The sequence below is a fragment of the Poecilia reticulata genome, chromosome 3 (assembly GCF_904066995.2).
Source record: "Poecilia reticulata chromosome 3, P_reticulata-male-v2, whole genome shotgun sequence".
NCBI lineage: Eukaryota > Metazoa > Chordata > Actinopteri > Cyprinodontiformes > Poeciliidae > Poecilia > Poecilia reticulata.
The window spans coordinates 13,924,912-13,947,073 of record NC_088832.1 but is presented as its reverse complement, the minus strand read 5'-3'; the positions used below and the strand labels follow the sequence as shown (position 1 = coordinate 13,947,073).

The window sequence follows — 22,162 nt, the reverse complement described above, 5'->3', positions numbered from 1 at the left end:
TCTACTTTTTCTTGCATTTCTGCAGCAGTCATTCTGCAAATATGCATTCTCACGGCTGTTTCGCTAGGAACAGCTATTTTTCTAGTTATTATTATTATTCTGTCTTCCGTACGTTTTTTGTCGCTTAACTACTTTCACTATCTTTCACTAATTGTACTAAATTATATATCAAAACGTTCAGCTCCTTCAGGAGAATGGTGCTATGACTTTTGGTAACCTTCACTATTGCACTTTTGAAATAATTGCACTTTTGTGCAAATATTTTGCCCATTGAAATGAATGGGGAAATTCGGCGAACTGCCGTTTTTGAACTTTTTCTGCTGTTTGACAAACAAAATTATGCTGTTCATACATATTTCACTGTAGAGAAATATTTTATGCATTAAAATATAGCCACTAGTGTCTACTTTATGGAATTATTACTATAATTACTACAGGATTTACTGTTTTCTGTTAAACTCCTCTGGAGTACAACCTTGCCACACTTTCTCCTATTCTTTCAATGTATTTTCTTCTTGTGCTCTGTTTTTATCTGTGTCTATGCATTCTGCTTGTCTACTTTTCTGTTTGCCTTCTGGTTTTACTGGTTTTACTATCTTTTAAGATATTCTACTATCTTTAATCAATTTTATAAATTCATATATCAAACATTTCTACTTCTTCTGAACCTTTTTGCTTTTGGTTTTCCTCTGTTTTACTCCTTCAAATATTTCTGGTTCACTGTTTCCACTAATTTTTTATACTTATTACTTTCACTATTCAATTGTTTCAACTATTTCTGGGATTGCACTAATTTCCTGTTGTTTCAATTATGCTCTTTCTTAAACTCTGTTTCACTTTTTGACTTTTTCAAATAATTCAGGTTGCACACAAACTCCTGCTTCTGCTGAATTCTGGTATACCTTCACTAAGTTTCACTATATATATATATATATATATATATATATATATATATATATATATATATATATATATATATATTGAAGTCATATATACTTCATATATGACTTCAAGCCTCTTTTTAAAAGCTAAAAAAATAAATAATAATAATGATAATAAAGAAAAGCATTAAAGGTGAGTGTTCTCTTAGCGTTGGCAAAAACTCTGGGTTTAATTGGTAGGCGGCACAGTGGCGCAGTTGGTAGAGCTGTTGCCTTGCAGCAAGAAGGTTCTGGGTTCGATTCCCGGCCTGGGGTCCCTCTGCATGGAGTTTGCATGTTCTCCCTGTGCATGCGTGGGTTCTCTCCGGGTACTCCGGTTTCCTCCCACAGTCCAAAAACATGACTGTAAAACCTCAGGAGCGAAGCCGGTGAGGAAGCAGCGAGCCTAGCCTCACGTGCTATTGCGCAACCTCTCGCTAACTGCACTGGCTGCCATTCTATGGGAGCCTGTCTGTACGCCAGCAATAAAATGGCTAAAAACATTTAATATATGGTCTTATTTTCCATAATTTTGCTTATGTATATAATGCACATTGTCTCTAACTGTGTGTGTATCGTGTTTTGTGTGCGAAGGAGCGATAACAGACTCGAGAACAGACTCGAGGTGAGGCAGGCAGTTCTCTTGCCTCACCGCTGGGGGCGCTCATGATCCCAGATATTGTGACTGCACAACTGCAGAGTAATACACAGTGAGCTAGCCATGGAGCTAGCCACACAGTAAATAAGTAAAGTACAGCGATATATTTGTTTTCTTCTCTCCTCCGACGTCAACATGAAAGATTACATTTCTACCCTTAAACAGTTTTCTAAAGTGGATTTTCAATTGAAGCAGGAGATGATAACTAAAGGAAGACCAACACCGGAGCTGAAGGTTTTACTTCAAGACAGTTTGATGATTCTCAAACCGAGTAGAAAAGACATGCCGAGGATCAACTTGGCTTTGGATGAACAGATATTTTTGTGCAGAATTAGGGGTGCATGGATTTCATTGATAGGTAAAGGTAAGACAGCAATAAGATGTTTTTGTTTAGTTTTTTAATGAAATGTGCATTTGGTGGGCTACAGTTAATGTTTAAATAATTCAGTAAAGTAGAAGCGGTAGCTAATCTACCACAGCAATAATTTATTAATAAAACATTAAGCTTAAAACGTACTACAACAACAGACTGAATGATTTGTTGTGTGTGCAAAATTCTTGATTTTTTTTTGTGTTAAATCCTAAAACATAAAGTGGCATTATTGTCAGTTGCTATGGCAGCGAGTCTGCGTAGCTTGGGGAAAACAGATCACTTTGCTGTGGATCATAGCACGAAATTAATACCTACATTTAAGTTTCACTGAGTTAACGCGGCTATAGATGACATGTAAAATATTAGTCTTTTTGCCCCACAGCGTTGTATGCATGCGCGAAATTTCCGTAGGTCCAATAGCATGCATGGTGTCTAAGTCATAAGTCAGTGCCTCACCAGCAATGAACCTCACCGTACGTCACTGATATATAGTGTGTGTGTGCCAAACTGGTGCCAAATCTTTCGAAGTGAAAATATCCAAGTGCTCCTGAATGTCTCTGACGTTCTGCTTGGCGTTCTCTGCCGTTACGTTCTCCCTTCTTCGTTTGTGGAGTTACAATATCTGGGTTCATGAGCGCCCCCAGCGATGAGGCAGAGAACTGAATACCTCACCTCGAATCTGTATGGCGTTTGCCGTCTCGAGTAACATGCCGTTTTCGATCGCTCCTCAGCACACGAAACACGTTACACACACAGTTGGTGACTATAAAAACAGTACATTAAATACTTGGAATTAATTATGGGAAATCAGTTAAGACATTAAATGTTTTTAACCATGTTATTTGCGACGTACAGACAGACGGAGCATGCTCTCATAGAATAACAACCAGTGCAGTTAGCGAGAAGTTGTGCAATCCCAGGTGCTGCATCACTGGCTTTGCTTGTTATACTTATTACTGTTTCACTATTCAATTGTTTCAACTATTCCTGGGATTGCACTAATTTCCTGTTGTTTCAATTATGCTCTTTCTTAAACTCTGTTTCACTTTTTGACTTTTTCAAATAATTCAGGTTGCACACAAACTCCTGCTTCTGCTGAATTCTGCTATAATTTATATATTATATAATTTTATAATTTATGCAGTATAATTCACTATTAAATATATTAATATAGTATATTCACTATTCAACTGATTCAACTATTTCTATTTCTTCTGCTTTCTTCTGCTTTCTTCTGCTTTCTTCTACTCCTTAAACTTTTCTCTACTTTTCTTGCATTTCTGCAGCAGTCATTCTGCAAATATGCATTCTCACGGCTGTTTCGCTAGGAACAGCTATTTTCTAGTTAGGGGCATGCCATAGCAATGCATAAGGAGAGCAGTACTGACTTGCGAAGCAAGTCAGTACTGCCTCCATGCATTGCATGGCAGGCACCTATTGTTCTACACCCAATAGAACGCCTCTTTATTATTTATTATTCTTCCATCACCGTTAATGCGGCTCGTACCGCTGCGTGCCCAACCACAAAAGTGGTATCAAATCGTGCGGCTCGATGCCGGCATTATTGCTATTATTTTTATTGGGGATCGGAGTTACAACGGCGACGTAAAAAGCGAAAAACGAGCGAAATTTCCAACTGCCGAAACCTAGAGTGTAACTGAAACCAACTGCCGCTTTTTTAGAGTGAGAAACAGGGTGGAATTTTGACCCAAAAATAATTTTGAAATTGCTCTCATGGCCACAAAACTTGTGCTATTGGTATGAAAGTTGGTCAGGAAATAGCACCGCATGTCTGCTCCGGTAAAATGTTTTCAAAATTTTTCTAGGGCTTACGGTTTTCTGTCCAGGTGCTTCAGAGCAAAGTGATGGGACATGACCAACTGACGCTCCTCCTCAGTGTTTAATATAGGTTTTTGAAAAATTACTGAGCTCACCACACACCATTTTTCTCTCATCTGTGCAATTATTGTGAATGACCTACAGATATGAATCACGGGACTATCAGAGACGACAAGTAGCCCTCTCATATGCTTCAAACGGTTTTTGGATCGGCATAACGGTTCCCGAACGGGAAGGGGTCGTTCAGACTGCTTTTTTCATTAAAAGTGACTGGGTGTTCTCAAAGTTGCATGAAGTGTCTCACACACACACACAGCAGTTGGCAGAGGCTTGATCGCTATGGCATCTGCTGGTTTGGCCTACAAGGTCTGTGTAGTTCTAAACATGGCGGAGCACCTTAATACAGAGGGCAGAGCAGAAGGTCAGAACTACAACATGGCGGATCATTCAGTTATTACAGAGGAGGGCTGAGCTGGAATTTAGAGCTACTTGCTGTTTTGGGCATTATATTGGTGGATTAACCAAACCACTGTTACACATTGGATTAGTGTGTCTATTTAAAATGAAGCTTACTGAAAATTTCAAAATAAAAGCCCTGACATTTTCCACATCAGGTTATTGCTTTTTTGGGCTTTATGGGACTGGTTTAAACAAACCAGAGTTGCACATTGAATTAGCGTGGTCATTAAAATGAAGCTTACTGAAAGTTTCAAATTAAAAGTCTGCCTATTCCTCTAGTGTTAGTGCACCGCCAAAGGCGGTGCAATAATATTAGCCTTTTTTATGTTATTTACTTGTCAAGATAGTGAACTGCCTTGCGCAGCAAGGCAATTCATTAACATTAGCACAAACATTAGCATTTGAGCCCCCTTGACTAAATGCTTCACACGGTTTTCGGATCACTCTAAAACAGTGTTTTTCAACCATTTTTGAGTCAAGGTACACTGTTTTAATTGAAAAAATCCCGAGGCACACCACCAACTAAAAATGGAAATAAAGATACTCTGTGGCCGCCTATATATAGTAATTCTTATCAAAGTCTGAATAGGAATCAAATAAACACTAAAATGTATTTTTATCACATTTTACATTTCTTATTTCAAATTGCACTTAACATGTCCACTTCAAAAATACACCTGAACAGCCACAACACTGTGGTGTTAAATTTAAAGAAGTTGTAGAAAACGTCAAACTGTTTTACAAACTAATCCACAAGCATTCTTATAGCCGGAATACAGAAAATAATTCTTATTCTGAAAGAAGCAATAATATTTGGGAAACAATTCACTTCATATTCACTGTTACAATATGAAGAGTTGCATGTACGAAATGTCAATATCTGTATATTTTACCCAGCTAGTGTGAAACCTGTGCATGTTTGGATGAAAACAGCTGATTTACTGGCAGAAATTTAAGAAAGACAAAGCTCTTCCTCAACAGCTCCCAGTCTGTCTCTGGTTTTAGTTTTTATAGTAACCAGATTTGAGAAGCTCACTTCACACAGACATGTTGTGGGAAATGGACTCATGTTCTTTCTAACTACTGCTGAGCTTCACTGTCTTTTCCATCACTGTCATCACAGTCTTTCTAGATTCAGTGCTCTCATCGCTACCTGTAACATTCATGCATCACTAATTCTCTTGTTTTAATGTAAAATGCTCTGTACCTACTGCCATCTAGTGGTAAGAACATTACATGATTACGCCGCTGCTACTACTACAGCAGATACTCGAAGATGTCATTATTTGCAGACAATTCATTTTCAAAAAATCTTTTAAAACCAATTACCGTATTTTTCGGACTATAGAGCGCACCATACTAGCACTCTCAATTAAAAAAAATAAAATAAAATAAAAACTGGAAGCTGCTCTCGGTTTTTTATTAGGACCCAGCAGAGGGCTGCGTCCTAATAAATCTGCTGGACGCAGCCCTCCGTCTCCAAAGCCGAACCATGGTTTCGTTCACACCGAGCTAAAGTGCAGCGGCTCTATTTCCCTCCTGTAGTGCCAGATCGACAGCCCTCGACTTAATAGCTGCATGATATGAGTTTGAAAACATTTCTCTGTCGTGCCTGCTGCTAGCATGTGCTTGTTCTAAATGAAAATTAGCCGTTCTTCTTTGATTTACAATTTTGACTTCTAATGATTCACTTCCTGCTAGAGAGCCCCCTGGTGGTTGAAGAAAAATCCACATAAAAGCCACAGCGGGCTACAATCCGCATGGTTCAAAGTTAAGGAAAAAAGTAGCAGCTGTTAGTCCGAAAAATACGGTACCGTAGTAAAATTGAATAATTTCCACGGCACACCTGACGATCACTCACGGCACACTAGTGTGCCGCGGAACAGTGGTTGAAAAACACTGCTCTAAAAGATCCTGAATAGGATGGAGATGGTTGGACTTCTTTGTTCAGATAAACTAACTGCTTCAAACAGTTAGAATCTGTTTATCCCTTTGTGTCTCACTCACACGATAGTTGAGCTGCTCTTTAGAACTACAATGAATGAAGGTCAGAACTACAACATGGCGGAACTCTCAAATAGCACATAGTGATGAGCTGGCTCTTAGATCTGCTTGCTGTATGGGGCATTATAGAGCTGGATTAACCAAACCACAGTTACACAGTGGATTAGTGTGTAATCCACTGTAAATAAAAAAGCTATTGTAAAGCTATTGTAAATTAAGCTTACTGAAAGTTTCAAAATAAAAGCCTTGACATTATTCACATCAGGTATTTCCGCTTTTGTGCTTTATGTGACTGGTTTAAACAAACTACAGTAACACAATGAATTGGTGTGGTAGTTAAAAAGACGCTAACTGAAAGTTACAAAATAAAAGTCTGCATATTCCTCACGTGTTAGTGCACCGCCGTAGGCGGTGCAATAATATTAGCTTTTTTTTATGTTATTTACTTCTCAGGATAGTGAACTGCGCACTTTTACCTAAAGTTAGCTTTTAGCTAATTTTCTCATTAATTAGACATGTTTAGTATACTGAATGGAGTAGTAAAATTAAAACAACATGGTCCTGTTGCTCCACATGCTACTGCCAGCATTTAAGCTAACATTAGCATATTGGCTAATTTTAGCTTATGCATCAGTTTTAACATAAGGAATGGTACAAGTACAGCTTATTCTACATGCTTCTGCCTCTCCGCAGGTTATTGACTACGTTGCAGCTTTCTTTAGCATTAATGCTAATTTTTAGCATAAAAACACTGGCTCAAAGCCGACGGGCACACTTTGGCATGCCCCTTTAAAATTTCTGCAGGAATTTTCTAGTTATAAATATAATTTATTATTCTTCCGTTACCGTTAATGCGGCTCGTACCGCTGCATGCTGACCCACAAAAGTGGTATCAAAACGTGCGGCTCAATCCCGGCAAGTGAGCTATTACTTTTATTGGGGATTGGAGTTAAAATGATTACATAAATTAATAAAAACGAAAAAATTTGAGATTTGTGTCTCACAGAATCAGTAATCTTTCTCTATGAAACACACACACAGGACTGTTTATGGCTGACTCAAAAACCCTTTTTAAATCCCCCTCACAGGCATAAATATCGCCCTATTGGTCTGAAAGTTGGTCATAACATAGATACACATGCCTGCTCATGTACAATGTTTACAAAAATTTGCTAGGGCTTATGCTTTTTGTCAGGGTCCTTCAGACTGACGCCTGGTGTCTCCCAAGTATAGAAACTGTGTCTGAAGAGGATTTTCCCGCTCTTTGGCTCTCACAGCTGCAGGGGATTAATTACCATAGCAACAGAAGAACAGAGTGTCTGGAACTGCAGCTCCCCAGGACTGCACTGTAGGGTTTACTGGTATTTACAACTGCTTGTGTTTTCAGCATTATACTACTGATTCAAGACTATAACCATTACACATATGTCCCCCATGTTAAAATCTGACATAAATAAGAATAAATAGCTGATTAAAAGTCTATGGACAGAAAATAACGTCGCTGCTCCTTTAAGGAACCAGCGGCACAGACGCAGCGCCTGCGATGCTACAGATCACAAACCTGACAGAGAGCAGAAGAGGATTCGTAGGAAAAGAGCGGTGATGCTCAGCAAGGCAGGTCATTAGCATTTGTACAAAAGTTAGCATTTCACTGTCTATGACTAGTGCACTAGCACTTTTACCTAAAGTTAGCTTTTACCTAATTTTCTCATTAATTAGAAATGTTTAGTATACTGAATAGAGTAGTAAAATTAAAACAACATGGTCGTGTTGCTCCACATCCTACTGCCAGCATTTGAGCTAACATTAGCATATTGGCTAATTTTAGCATATGCATCAATTTTAACATAATGAATGGTACAAGTACAGATTATTCTACATGCTTCTGCCTCTCCACAGGTTATTGACTACGTTGCAGCTTTCTTTAGCATTAATGCTAATTTTTAGTATAAAAACACTGGCTCAAAGCCGACGGGCACACTTTGGCATGCCCCTTTAAAATTTCTGCAGGAATTTTCTAGTTTATCTCTGCTGTAGCCATTGAATCAAATGTAAACGTGCTGTTTACATTTGACCTCAACCTCAATTCTCAATGAACAAATGCTAAAATTGTAGGTCCATGATCTGTGTTACAGTTTAAGCATTTATAGGGGCTCCTGAAGTTCTGGGGTTCCTAAGAAGCTGCTGAGTTTGCTTTGACTTGGGCCAGTTTGGTCACCATCTCAATCCTCCACACAAGCCTACCAGAGCCACGAAGATGCAGCAGCAAAAGCAAACAACAAAAAAAGAAAGGTTCTAAAATTAGGCAATGATTAAAAATATGGCATAAAAAATGAGTTTTCTCAAATAATAAAAGGAAAAGTCAATGCAGCTGAAGTCCGTAAAGTGCACAAAGAAGCATGGCTCACTCTTGCCGCAACAGGGGCAGCCCTCCCTGTCGGCCTGATTAAACATGTTTCATATTCACACCTTCACAGGTGTGGCTAATTAAGATGATCAAGGCACTGAACCCCAGATCCCACCCAGGGGTGCTTGCACTGCTACTACAATGCCAGCCTAGATGCAGAGGGGGTGTAACAAGTTTTAATTCCATATTATCAGGATCTAATGAGGAAAACAGCCTTGAAGTCTGGTTTGCACTCTAGATGCCTATTGCTCAAAAAATGACAAGTGGCTTAACAGGCTGGAGAGGAAGTAGCAGACAACTACACCCCATATGTTTATAGTGTATGTCAGAAGTGAAATAGCACAAAATCTTCACTTTGAATCCTCATATAATATTTTGAGGATATTTTTATGTTAAGGGCATGATCAGAATAAAGTTTATATTGTATTACGTAAAGACTTTTGGGTAACACTTTATTTGACGGGGTGTGCATAAGACTGACATGACACTGTCATAAACATAACATAACACCTGTCATGAACATGAAGGAGTCTGTATGAATGTTTACATCTGTTGTCATGAAGTGTCATTCAGTAAATAATGACACATATAATGCAAAGTTGACAATTTTAATGGACTTTTAATACAGGTTTTAATGCAACTTTGCATTAAATGTGTCATTATTTATCGAATGACACTTCATGACAACAATCGTAAACATTAATGAAGACTCCTTCATGTTCATAACAGGTGTTATGTCATGTTTATGAAAATGTCATGTCAGTCTTATGCACACCCCTTCAAATAAAGTGTTACCGACTTTTGTGTATCATTACATTATTAAAACTATTTGGACTTTCCTATAAAAGTACTATAAACGATTAAACCCACAAGCACCCACAAGATTAAACCTCTCACTTGTTTTAAAGTCCCTTTAATGTCACCCTAAAAATGCTTACATGTCAGCCAAGGATACCAGTGTCTTGATGACAGTGAAGGCCTTTAAAAAAATTAAGCTAAATGGACAAAGGACTGGAGAAAAGAACTGAACACACCCTTGATGCTTCAAAAATATTTAAAACATAACTTATGCAGCACTTTTCCACGATACATATTCAACTTGCTGTACTCACAAACATTTGTATCCCAATGTGCAGATCAATAAGCAGCTTGAAGATAAATGTTTTCCCAATGGCAAATCAACATGTGGCTGTGAATGCCTTGGAATCAAACTCCCAACTTTCCTGTAGCAAGATGATTCATCCTACTGAGCCAGACACTGTAAGGTCAGCAATGTAATGCAAAACAAATCAATTTAATTAAGTGATAATCATTCAGTATGATTATCTCTTTGAAGGCTGGGATCCTGGATGATCCATGCCATACAAGTTTGTGTTTGCACATTAGACATTCAATAAAATTAAAGGAGCCATTGTTGATTTTTATTAATAGAAAGGTTAAAATCTGATTACCTCCCAAATTTCAAGAAAATTTAGTGAGAAATATTATTTATAAGTGGAAAAGGTTTAAAACAATTGTCATTATTTACAAGAGTAAATACAAACAAATGTGCCATAGTTGGACCACCAAGAGAACTTGCAAAGGACCCAACAGCTACTGTTTATTCTCTACAGCAGTGGTCTTAAACTGTACTCCTCAGGAGTCAAAGTCCTGCGACTTTTAGACGTTCCCCTTGTCCTACACACTTGAATTTTATGGTGAACCTGCCTCACTAGCATGTAGCCAAGCTCTACAGTGCTCTGCTAAAGAGTTCATATTGGAGCCAGGTGTGCTGATGCAGAGAGACGTCTAAAAGTTGCAGGATTCTGGCCCTTGGGGAATGCAGTTTGAGACTGCTTTCCCCAACTGCATAGTTAGATAAATGATGGAAATGGCTTGTTAGAACGTTTTTCTGCTTCAGCTCTTTCATTAAGGGGTCACTAGAGTAAATCATCTCTCCGTCAATCCGCAGTTGTTCAGTTTCCACCAACACTGTACAGGTCAGCAGCAACAATTGCTTACCCAGAACTCAACTGATCCATGTTTGTGTATTGTGTATTTGATTTGGCTTATGTTTTATATCGGATGCCTTTCCTGACACAACCTTTGATATGTACCTAAACTTGTGACTGGCACAAAAAATCACTGGCTTGTAAACCCTTATAGTTGCATTGGATGACTTGTTTGCAATGGTTTCCAAGAAAATATCAAATCTATTTAAAAGCTACGTGTTAGAACAACACATTAAATTAAAACAGATATATCTGACTGCATAGAGATGATTGGCAAAAACCAAACACACCCAAACAGTTCATTCCAACTATCCTGCACTCCTCTGTATATCAAATTACTCTAGAGTTAAGTGTTGGTCCATCAGACTGACAGCTAAAACTAGAACAAAACTGTATCATCAGCAAAACAATGAAACAAATCTATGACAATATGTCTGAAAGTAAAAGAATAGAACCAACACATTGTAGTGGCTGGTTGATAGTACAGACCTCAAATAGACCAAGAGATCTGTAGATAAATTATTGTCTGCAAACATAAATGAACAAATGCTGCAAACAATAGTAAACCAATCCCACACAGCATCGAGAGGAGCTGGTGAAGTTGTGAAGACCAAAAAAAAGAAGATATCTCACTACAGTTCAACGACATCTGGCAACCCACACTGACATTCATGGAGACACTTAGCACCCGCTGTGGTCTGATGTGTGATAAAATATACATAATGACTAACTCTTTGAGTCATGCATATTCTTGTGGGTCTAATAGGTGTTGCAAGTGGATGATATGCACTAAATGCTATATCTGGTGAAACATCAGCAAGAAAAGGGGAAGGCTTTTTTTCAGAGAATAAAGAGGTTCTACATGACGTCTTTCTCAAATTCAAAGATGTAGTCTGTTCACTTTATCCACAGCAGCAATAAATCATTTTTTTTATAGTAGAAAAGTCTTGATTAACTCCTTGGTGACTTCAGGTTATCACGGTCATAAACCCTAACCCTAATATATTGTTTAATTTGACAAATAGATGATTAGAAACCATCCTCTTTCATGTTTTTGTGGAAAATATTTTTAATTTTAACCAAAGCAGCTTTCTCTTAAAATCCTAACCTCTTCTGGGCAACATTTATCATTAAAATTCAGCCCTTAATTCTTACTTAGTCTTCTTGATTTGGATTAACAGGAATGTTAATATTGGCTTCAGGATGTTAATTAGATAAATCAACAAATTAATCTGCTCTGGAGGGACCTGGGTAGTGGATGGTAGTTGTCTATCAGCAAGAATTTTGCTATGGATTTGGCTAGACAAAAAATTCCCATGGCAACACACTGCAAAAGGCCTGGATGGAGCAGATGGCTACCCTCTTACTCTTCGCTGGTGCTTGCCAGAGAGTCAGTGCAACAGGTGTGACAACATGTCCAAGCTGGATCAAGGCCCAGTCCCAGGTGTTCCCCCTTGATCCTCAGTTTCTGTCTGTGCTTTTTCTTCAAATTCAGCATTTTTTTTCCCTTGCCATTTTATGCTCTGTCTTTTCAATTCACATTCTCCTCGATTACCGTAAGCCAAAGATCATTTGGCTGCATTTACAAGCTAGGTGAAGGGAAAATCAACTGCTGCCAAGGATGAAGCTAACATAGCTGTCAGCCTGAAGGACCTGTCCATGTGACTGCTTTAGAAGGTGACATGCAGTTGGTGGCAGGAAAAATGTCAAATGAATAAGAAATTATGTAACTGTAATATTTTCCAAGCCAGCATCAACAGCAGTCAAAAAAACATAGTTTCTGACAATTCAGAAACTATGTTTCAGTTCATTTTTTGTTTTTGCAAAACCTATTGATTTATTTATTTGGTGTGTAATTCACGTCTTAATTCTCATAATAAAATTCAACTGACGCAAAATTTCGAAAGGTTTAATGTTATACTGTGAGCAGAGCATGTTAAGGAGCAGCATAAAATAGCACTGTGCGGAGTTAAAAATAAATCTGCTTGAAGGACTGGAAGATGATTTTCCTTGACCCTTGAGTCCGCTTACTTTCAATTTCTGGCACAAGAAAAGAAGAATTTTGATTTTAAAAGGAATGAATAGAGGTGATTGGATGTTCATGAGCGCCGTAAGCCCATGGCTACTTACCGTTTTATAAATTCCTCAACCATTCTTGCCAGGTTTAAATCAGATTGCAGATGCACCCTAAGCTGCTGGCAGCACAGCCCTCTACATGGATTATAGATAGATAGAGAGGATTTATATTCTGATATAATGTTGATGTAGTATTCTAGGAATCCACCATACAGGATGTATTTCTAACAACCTTTTCTATTTCTTTAGGTAAAATCAAGAGAGAGGGATATAACTATACAGTAAACATGTATTTCTATTTCAGCTGAGTCAATGTATGCCCTGCAAGTGAATAAAACAGACATTAACTAGTCATAATAAGTGTCCAGAAAACAATGAAATTGATTGAAAGACATTTAGGATGAAAACAGGAATTAAGATTTACAAAAAAGTTGTTTGCCTGATGTGAACCCAGCAGGGGAAGCAACTCTGCTTATCCTTATGAACAAACTGACTTGCAAGAAGCACATAAAAAGCTTGACCACTAAGTGGCACTTCAAAGAGGGATAGCTATCAAGGCTAAACAACATAGCAGTAGTTGGTTCCCTGAGCAGAATTCAGATAAAAATCACTGATTTATGTTGACATTTAATCAACTCTGAACCCATAGCCTTGAGTGTTAAGTTTTTTTTAAGTGTTTTAGATTGTATGTATTTTATATATACTTTAAACAGAGTGATGAAGCAATAATAGACATTTGAGATGTGAGAAGCAAGGTTACAATAGCAAAAGTAATCAGTATCTACAGTATCTTTTGCAATAAAGAAGTACTTTCTGTTTTTAAATATGCAAAATTCCATCTGCATATCCATCACTGGAGAAGCTGCTATTGTGTATTATTTCGCTTGATCCACCTAAACTACCTGAAAATGAAGCCAACTGGCCTTTACAATGCCGTGTTGCTTGACATGAGATGGCGAGTACCTTTCCACCAGGCTTCTTTGAAAGAAATCCATTTGTTTCAGATTAATTTCTGATGCCTTCATTTGAAGGTTCTTTGATCATTATTGACAACTCTGTCCTTTACATGATTTCAGTGACTCCTTAGTCACAGACTATGACATCAGATATTTGGGTGCTAAGCTGGAAGATATGCTACAGGGAATCTGATCTATACGTTTTTCTTTTTTCTTGTGGATGAGTTAGCACTGTTCTACTGAAACACTTACATCCTTGCACCTTTAACAGAAAACATATTTTATGAAAATACATATCCTTATTTGACATGTTACAAAGCATATCACCTACGTAAATCCTCAGAATATTTATTGTAATTTAAGTATGTCTTTCTTAAAAGTTGTGGAAGTCAATCCTCATTTACTTTTTCCATTGCTCTATCTGTCTTTATTTGTAAACCACTGATATATTGGACAAAACATATTTATTTGTTCCTTAGACCTGGTCATTTGAATAGTTGAGGATAGAAAGGATGTGTGTGCAGAAATGTTTTAACTTTATTAGAAACTGATTAGGGATTATGTATTTATTTACATTTTATTTTACAAAAATCAGCAACAGCAGATCAATAGACATGAGCCTCCAATTCCAGCACATTCCCCCCAGCAGATGCCCAACAAAGCCATGGGGCTCAGATCTAATCAATTAATCACCAAGGCGACCAGCACAAATTCAAGAAAAGAGCACAAGTATTTTATCTTTTGTAAAATGCACACACAGAATAAAGTAAGACATCAATTCTTTCATCTGCTGCATGAGAAGAACAACTAAAAGAGACATAAAATGTACCATTCTGTCTTCACATCATTTATGCATTGCATTCCAAAAAAAATTAATTCAGCTGAGTCCATTTAGGTATGTTGCTGTTTATTTTGGGAGCCAACATTCATTTTGTCAAAGTCACTGAAGCATACTGAAATCTCTCATACTGCATGTCAGGTGGTGTTTTTTGCAGCGCTTTTCCCACAAAGGCATTTTGGTCAAATTCAGACAAAACACACTTTGTTGCTCCTTTCAAAGGGCCAAAAAGAGAGAGAAAATTGTTAATGATAACATTTACAACATAAAAAATACAGTAGCCTTAACAACTTTGACAAAAAGAAAGTGTCCACTCAATCTATGATTGAGTTAGTGGGAAAAAAATGTAAGTTGTCAAGCCTCATTTTTTTTTAAATGTGTCCACTTATGGTGTACACACCTATTATTAAGTATAAGCAAAAATATGGCTTGTATTTGTGCCTGATTGGCCAAATAACAGAGGGTTATGTTGCTGCATGCAGTAAAACACTACTGATTTAAATTTAGAACCAATAAGTGTAAGAAATCACTGCAGAAACATGACAAATGGTAAAAAGGAGAAACAGAGACACTTTTAGTAAACATAGTCAAAAGGCTCAGGTAACAGGTTAGCAAAGAAGGCTTTGATTTATCTGAAAAATTATGTTGAGTTTGTGCAATGCTAAATATTTTGTCAGTTAATCTCCAGATATAAAAGTTTAGGTGTTGTGTTGTGACAGCAGCTGGTATTTAAAATTAACAGAGCCAAGCACATTTTGTGTTCAGTAAAGATAGCAGATTATTTGACAACTAGACATTATTTTTGCTTATCAGTTATTTCCTTAGAAGTTCCAATAAACGGAAAATAAATAGAAGTATTTCTAAGGGAAGGCATAAGACATAAGAAAAAAGTAGATTCTGGTAGTTCTTACCAGATTTGATCTTTTTTTATTCTATCTCCTTATTCATATATAGTTGTGTGTAGTTCTCGACAGAAATGGTTTTTAGATCTCAGTTTACTTTCTCCCAACATATGTTGGCATATGTAAAATATGTTTTGCGTGGGTAACGAAGCACATTTTGCGAAACATCTAGTCCTGAAACAATTTTAAAGTATATTTACTGCCTACGAAGAGAAACTCGTTACGTACATTTTGCACGTCTATTGAGATGACATGCTCATCTGCATCAGGAGCAAATGAGTTACATTTGAAGAGTTTAGTCTTGTGATTTTCATCATTGTACTTCTTGCATGATTTCAGTATTTCCTTGATGCCTTTATAGAACAGAAGTGGATTCTTTACTGCTTTTATTTTTGAAGAATATAACATTGTTATAATATTGTTATAATATTGTTATACATTTCACATGTATAACAATGTTAAATAACTCTGCAATAGTGGCAACCTAATTCAGTAGTACATTGTTCTGATGAAGGTCACTATGTAAGCTATCCTCAGTTCTTTGAATCGCTGTCTGAAGTTCTTGATCAACTGGGAAGCTCTTCATTTTTAGGTGCAGGAATCGTTGCTGCAATTTTCTGCTTGCTTCACTGTGCATCAAAATGCAAAAAATACTTCTTTGCAAACAGAAAAAGACTGACTTCATTCATAACTGCTTGCAAAACACAGCATTAGTGTCATTTGTAGACCCTGGACATCAATTAATATTGAGATTTTTGAGGTCAGGCAGTCTTTTCCACAAAAGGGATTCTAATGCCTCATTTTAATGTCCTATATAATTTCCAGATTAGTCTAAAATACATTTAAGGTGTAATATCTGGCTACCCAATTTGCTGAACAACCTTTATAACTACACTGAGAAATAAAATTTTCCTCACAAAACAACATTTCATCGAGCAAAACTGGAGCCACAACCTTCACATGCGAAGATAGCTTTCTACATATCGTCAGAGCAACTGATTCCACAAAAGAAATAGCCTTCAAACATAATGGAAGCAAAAACAAAGAAGAAATCATGCACCTCTACTGCGCGTTAATGCTGCTTGATTCCCATTTCCCAATTATAAAATGACTGCATCAATAAAACCAGCACCGTCAACCCAAAGGGCAGACCTTCATGGTTTGATATTGTGAATTGAATATATTAGCCTGAACACAGTGGTATCTCTGGCCCTGATAGATGCAGACAAAGATATTACCTTGGATTCATTATGAGCTACTGGAGCCTTCCCTGGGAAAAGGGGACAAGTGCAGCTTGCCCTAATTGAATATTCATAGGCCTGACGTCAAAATCCTTGTCCTTGGGCAAGCTAACTCTTTGTTGGTTACATGGACATATAAGTAACAATACAGCTCATGTATATCTTTTTACGCAGGTGTACACAGAAGGTATATATACACATTTTGCATCATCATGTGGTTGTACAAAATCTAGTGTTAAAAGAATAGCACATGCTTTGATAAAATATACTCAGCAGGCTCCTTAGAGCCATTGGACTAAAACGACAAAAAAATGTTTGTTTTTTTTTGTTTGTTTGTTTTGTTTTCTTATAAACTTAATACAATTTGATTTCAGGATTGTTTTTTCTCATATCCTTTCACTTCCGTTTTGGTAGATTGGATGCAGTGGTTCTAACAGCTGATAGTATTTGACATTTATTCAGGGGCGTAGCAGTGTGAAGGTTATCGGAGGAATTTTTTAGGCTCGTGCCATATCTGATGATTTTCTCTCTAGTAATCCGTGCATTTGAGTTGAAAGGTATGTTCCTTCTTATAGTCAGAAATCAGCGTTCTGTTTCAGTGCACTTGTAAAATATCTGCAAATCCTAACACCACCACACATCACCAGGTGACATTACAGTTGCCCCATATTTAATAGCTACATCTTTGTAATCTGTGAAATAAAGTTAGAGTCATTACTGTAAATAAGTAAAAGCCATGTCATATTAAGAAGAAAGTATTAGCCATTAGGCAACTCTTGACTCTACACAGCTCATGCATTTATACATTTCTTTGAATACCAGTAGGTCATAATATATATATTTTTTGTATTACCTACATTCTAAGGAAAGTAGCTGGTTTTTAGGCTCCAGTTGTTCCATTTAGCCAGTTGCTACCCTTGTTGTTTCCGAGCAAGTGGCCTTGAATGGAAAACTCTACTTGCAGTTTAGAGGTTAGAGGGATTGGGAATCATTTTTACAAAGTCAGACTCTCATTCACAACTACTTTGTCCTAACATTGTAGTTTGGGCAGTATAACACCAGGAATATAGCTTGTAGGAAAGGTTTTCTTCATAACGAACATTTGTCACTGGTGGCAGAATAATTAAGCTTGAGTTATTTTGGGACTGGTTGTGATGAATACACAAGTCGTACTAATAGGAGGAGTGTAATTCATGAAAACAGGAACAGGAAATTCAGATGCTTTAAGTGTGTCTTGAGTCTGCTATTAGACTTTTGCTAAGCATGATTAAAAGTAGTACATGAAGCACCTGCTCACTCAATAATGTGTTGATGAATAACGGTCCAAAGCAAAAGGAAGCAAGCAGTAAATTAATTTGCCTTTTGTTAAAAAAAGAAGGTTTCTGTAAAACTGCTAATAGCTTCCTTGGAGACTGTGTTCCTCGTCGCGACCAAGCATTGAATTGTAAATGATGCATTAAATTACTTTAAAATATGGGTAAAGGGATGCAGAAAACATAATGATGTGTCAGTTACTTAAAGCTAAGAGAAAGAGATAAGAACAAAATAAGGGAAGCAGAATCAGCTTGCAGTTCTCTGTCTTTTTGTTTGTATTCCTCTCATGTCTTTTCTTGACCCTGGGATTGTTTGTCTTATTTGCATCAAATAATGAATGTGTCTCAGCAGCAGATACATACAGGTCTCCTGTGACTCAGTCATATCTCCAGTGTTTTGTTCCTCCTCTCGCAAACACTGAATCCTAAACTGTAACTTTATCTGCCAACTATGAGGGTTGCCAAGGTGATCTTATTTTTTTGAACTTTTAGTCACGCTTGGTGATTTTTGACTTAATACTTTCATGGCTGAGCGTCATTGAGTTGTTTATGAGTCCAACGCTGGTTTGTTGAACATGGCAATGAGTTAACTGCAAAGGTCTGCAAAAGTAGGATTTGTCTGTCCTTACTGCTTTGCATGTGTTGATGTTTTTTTAGACAAACATTTCTGATGAATGTTTCCAAAGCTTTTTTGTATCTATACTACAAAATATTTAGATAAAAGAGGGTTCAACCTTGTTCTAGCAAGCTGTGCTTTTTAAAGTGGCCAATGGCCAAACATCTGGACTCCAGAAAAGCTACAAAAAAAAAAAAAAAACTTAAATAATTTACCCAGTAGGTGTCGCTCCCATTCTGACAGGCTCTGGTTAAATTTTGAAAATAAGGTTGAACTCTAATCAACACAGCAAAGTAGTGCCACATTATTAGCAGTGAACTATTAGCAGGGGAGGTAAAAATCCACCCTGTGTAAAGCCATGCTCATTAACCCATGGTGATACAATAAAACCACCACTCCCTACATGGGCAAGGCAATTAATTCAGTCATTAAATTCAACTCATTAGTAGTGGTTAGACCAAAATAACTACTGTGTGCCAGACAAAACCATAGAAAGGTAAAATTAGAGGGCTGTTCTTAGATGTGTACCTTCTTTAGTGAGCTTTGAAGCTAATGAAATTAAACTTGTGAACATTTTTGTTAAATGTTAATGTATGACACTACAAAATGAATCATAGTGAGTTGGTTATTCTTTGAAAACAAAATAAGTTAATTTTGTAACATTTTGAAGATGTGTGTTAGACTACACACAAGTCTGTTATATTATTTTGACAGATAAATATCAGTGTAATTGGGTGAATGGCCATTAGTTTACCGAACCATGTAATTAATTTTTTTTTGACATGACAAGATAAAAAAATTAATAAATAAATAAAAATTCATAAAAATATTCATGTCTTTTGATGTGGAAGCAAAATACATTATTTTTATGCAGGTGCCGTGTGTGAAGGATTACAGTTTGGTTCATTCATCTGTAGAGGTCAGTTTTCATTTCAACAATTTTATTCACTCCTCTTTGGGTTGATTATCTTTACTGGGTGACATATTTTCAATGTAACCAGTCAGACTAATGAAGCTCTGGTAAAATATTTTTATACAATTTTTATAAGATTACAGACTTGTCAATGTCAAGGTTACGTGTTTTCATTTTACTTATCTTTTTTTAGCATAACAGAACAGCTATGCTTCATAAGTACTTCATAGATGCTATGCCTAACAAAATACTATGTAGCAGCTTTAGTATCCGACAACTAACTTGGCCAGTGTCATGCCACTACCTCCGTAATGAAACATTTTCACAGCAATCCCTATCCCAGAGCTGATATTACACCGGAATGGCTTGCTGTATTACTGGGGCTGTTATAGTAAGCATCTAATGTTGCAATTGGGAGTAATCTTTGATCTTCTGTGCATTGTAATGAATAATGCAGTACTGTGCAATTTGGGTGACATTGAGAGATTATTTTTGCTTTGGTGGAATAAATCCAACTTTGAAGAAAATGAGGGGGATTCATGTCCTTATTATGCTTTATTTATGAATCTATGTCATGGTTTTATTACATAAAAAACTGGAATGTGCAATTTATGTTTTTTTACAGAAATATAACTAATTATTTTTCAAGTTTTATTATTGTTTTATTCATGCCCCTAAAACGACAGAGCAGGTGAAAATTGTTCAAATATGACATTTACTGTGTTGAAATGCATGAATAAACATTATTAAATATAAAAGTACATTGATACCATTTTAAGATACCATTTACTTTTGCATAGAAAACATCCACATTTACAAGATCCTAAATATATAAAAGTTTAAAATGTCCTCATTGCATTACCAGAGGACACAAAGTATCCAATGGTAAATGCTGCTAATTAGCTTTCTTTAAGGGTATACTTTAGTGTACAGGGTGCTGTAATTTCGAGTCACCTAAATTATTCAAGCAGAAGCCAAAATTACATTCAAACACTTGTTCTGGAGTGATTTTTTCAGTTCCTTCTGAGCTACAGTGATGACATGGCAGAAAAGAAACTCAGCAACCCTTGTTGCATTTTAGTTACATACTATTTATGTTAATTTGGTCACTAACTTTAATCACAGCTCATCTTAACATCATAAAATGTGTTAAGATGATATATAATATCCGTACTGGACACAAATTTTAAACAATAAAAGCCTTAGCAATTCTCCAACACCAGAAAATGTATTAAATCTTCAACAGTTCCCTGTATTTCCCAGTATTGCTTGTTTTTAATTCAGCCTTATCTTAATTCTGTATTATTTGAAGAAATAATTATTTGTAAAACTACAGTAAGCTTATTTAGTATGTGTGATTTCTTCTCCAAGATAAGTTCTCAGTACATTACAATTTCATGGGAGAGTTGGATTTAATCACGTATATTTGTTCTCTTTAACTTGTTTTTTACACTTCTGGAGCAGACAACTTTTGATGATGGCAGAGGTGGAATGATAAAAAAAAACATGGAGTGGTTAGTTTCTTTACTCACCTAATGTACAAAAAAACCCTCTCAATTTTAGATATAAACATAATTTGTCTTTGTTTTGGGTTATTTTGTAATAATGAAGTAGAACATGATAAAAAAAAAACATTAGATTACTTCACCTCAATTTGTTTCAAAACCCTCATGGTTTCTCCTTTTTACACACACGATGTGGAAGATACTGGCATGTATTAAAGGGATACTGGCATGTATTAAAGGGATACTGGCATGTATTAAAGGGAACAAATTGGCACACATGGGCACACAAACAAAACTGTCACCTACTGTCTACTGACTTGTGAGAGATTGGTTGGTGACTTCAACTATCTTTCTGTACAATTCATGTATCATTTATCATTTTCTAAAAATAGACATGTATAATATTATCAGTAAGACAGTCATGTTCATACCAGGTAGGAATTATGGCAAACCAAAAAAGGTATGTCATAAAAACAAGGTTTGATGGAGGTTTATTTCTTAGGTCACCAAGACAGTGACCTAAGAAATAAGGCTCTTATGCAAACTTAGAGTCGAGTGGAACAAAGAAGTGGGAAATTAGCTCTAAGTACACCACCAAGGAAAATAGAAGGCATATTGTAAATCATACATAAACAACTGTTGGAAGAAATTATAGAAATTTAAACTCATTATTAACGCCCTAGGGAAAATATTTCAATTCATTTATCCTGAAAAGCTTATTAGCTTGTGCCATCTTAGTGTCAGTATGAGAATAAATTCACTAATCTGAAATAAACATGAGGATTATTAAACATGGTCCTGCCTGACTAAACGCTTAGTGATGCACATTGTTATGAATTCTTGCACATTAATAAATACTTCTCTATCCAAAAATTAAAGCCAAGAACAAAAATAGAAGTTGTACAGTTTGACTGTGAAAAGAAATGTTAGCATTCAGAAATGAAAGCACATCTTCTAGGCAGATTTCATAAACGTCTTGGGCTGAGAATAAACCTTTAAAAATGACGATTGCCAAGGCGAGTGCTGTGTTTTTCACATGCTTTATCATGTTTTAATGTTTTCCAGGTGTCACCCTGTTTGTGATGTTCTTTACCTATCGGCTTACAGTTACAACAAATCATTGTCCTTTTTCGGGTTATAATAGCGCAGAG

The 22,162-nt window shown here is 36.5% G+C and overlaps 1 long non-coding RNA gene across 2 annotated transcripts in view; it reads left to right on the top strand.

Annotated features, from left to right (window-relative positions):
• LOC145551085 (uncharacterized) overlaps window positions 1–22,162 on the top strand; it is a 91,700-nt gene that overhangs the window by 38,472 nt on the left and 31,066 nt on the right. The window lies entirely within an intron of this gene.